A 1,939-nucleotide genomic window follows, 5' to 3' on the forward strand; every position below is an offset into this window, starting at 1 on the left:
AGTTCAGTTCTAGTTCAGTTCTAGTTCAGTTCTAGTTCAGTTTTAGTTCAGTTCTAGTTCAGTTCTAGTTCAGTTCTAGTTCAGTTCTAATTCAGTTCTAGTTCAGTTTTAGTACAGTTCCAGTTCGGTTCTAGTTTATTCTAGTTCAATGATATTTTAGTTCTAGTTCAGTAATAGTTGTTGTTATAACAGGTTGCCTGCAACTGGATGTTCTTGCCTAGGGAAAATCTCCCGGTTGATAAAGCTGTTGCTGAGTTGACAATCGTTTGTCGAATGAGAATCGGGTCGTTCCGGAGATCCAATTGTCGTGGGAACGAGTTCAGTTCTAGTCAGCTCTGCTGCTTAGAATCGACTACACTATAAGATTCTAAGAGATCTAAATAGGTGTGTACTGAAAGGGTCTTAAAACTAATCTCGACAGATTACTAATCTTAAACAATATTAAAAGTATCCAAGAAGATTGATCATGATCAAAAATGATCATCATCAAAGAAGAAGTTTCTATAAGTACAGGATGATAACTTAGTTATACTTCTCCTGATATTGCTTTAGATATATTTATATATTTAATAGTTTCGTAAATCGTTCCCCTGAAAATTAATCCAAAAATTTATTTATTCTTCAATAGTCAGCAAAAATTTTCTTTGTTGGCTAATAAATTAAAAACATTTTTCTTTTAAACAAATTTACAAAAATGTGTCATAGTTTCAACATTTTAAACAAAGGCGGTTATAATAAATAATGATGACTAATGGATTTTTATTATTTTAAAAAAAATCTCAACATGTTGCTAAGGAAAATTACGAGAATTAGTCAAGACATAAACCAGGAAGTAAAGGAAATTTTAATAAAAATTATAGAATTTACAATAAAAATACATATATATTTTGCTGAAAATTTCAAAATATTCAGTAATTTTCTATAAAAAGAAAAAAACTTTGTTTTTATTCTGCAAACTCTTGCTGCTTCTCTTAAAGCTCTGATTAAGTAAGAAAGTTTAAGCGATCATTGAACTTGATTTTCATTTTCCTTGCTTAAGAAGAAGAAGAAGAGGAAATGTAGTAAAAGTTTTTCTCTAATGTTGCTTAACATGTTGTTATTGTTTTTCCTCTTTAGCTGATCTTTCTGGTTATAAACGCTTGGCTGCCGCCTGTTAAGTTTTTCTTCCATTTTTTGCATTTTTTTCTTTTCTTTCAATAAAAGTTGTTGATCTTGATCATGACTTTTATTTCAATGTTATTCTGTTTATATTTATGTTTTTTTTTCTTCTTCTGCTGCTGCTCTCTATTACTACCTCCCCTTTTCTTTGTAAACAAGTTCTCTTATTACGGTTACTTCTTAACAACAACAACAATTTTCTTTATCAAATAAATTTTTCTTGTTGGAGAGAGTGGAAGAAAGACTTTGAGATAGACAGACAGACATATTGGTGGGTTGATTTTCTAGTTGTTTTACTTTCATTTTCTTGCAATTTCTTTTTCCCGTTTCATCAATAAAAAAACAAAACAAAAGTAGTAAATGAGGAAAATAAAAGACTATGAAGTTCAATGATTGCGGTGGTGGTGCTAACTGCTCTATTGTGAAATGGGTGGTGGGTTGTTGTTGGTTTTGTGAAATATTTATAGAGTTTATTAACATTTTTGATTTGTTTCTTATTCATCTTCTTCATTAAAGTGATAAGATTATTGGAAATAATAGTTAATTTCTGTGAAATCATTATTATGGGTTTTAAAGTATAACTGCTGATTAATATCTTTTGCAATAGTTGTTATGGAGTTCAGTTTTATATCGGTCTTAGTTCAGCTCTAGCTCAGTTTAAGTTCTAGCACAATTCTAGTTCAGTTCTAGTTCAGTTCCAGTTCAGTTCTAGTTCAGTTCTAACTCAGTTCTAGTTCAGTTCTAGTTCAGTTCTAGTTCAGTTCTAGTTCAGTTCTAGTTC

The 1,939-nt window shown here is 30.2% G+C and overlaps 1 protein-coding gene across 1 annotated transcript in view; it reads left to right on the forward strand.

Annotated features, from left to right (window-relative positions):
• Nucleotides 1–1,939, forward strand: part of LOC124418639 — a 110,132-nt gene that overhangs the window by 798 nt on the left and 107,395 nt on the right. The window lies entirely within an intron of this gene.

This window comes from Lucilia cuprina, chromosome 3 (genome assembly GCF_022045245.1).
Source record: "Lucilia cuprina isolate Lc7/37 chromosome 3, ASM2204524v1, whole genome shotgun sequence".
In the NCBI taxonomy this organism is placed as follows: Eukaryota; Metazoa; Arthropoda; class Insecta; order Diptera; family Calliphoridae; genus Lucilia; species Lucilia cuprina.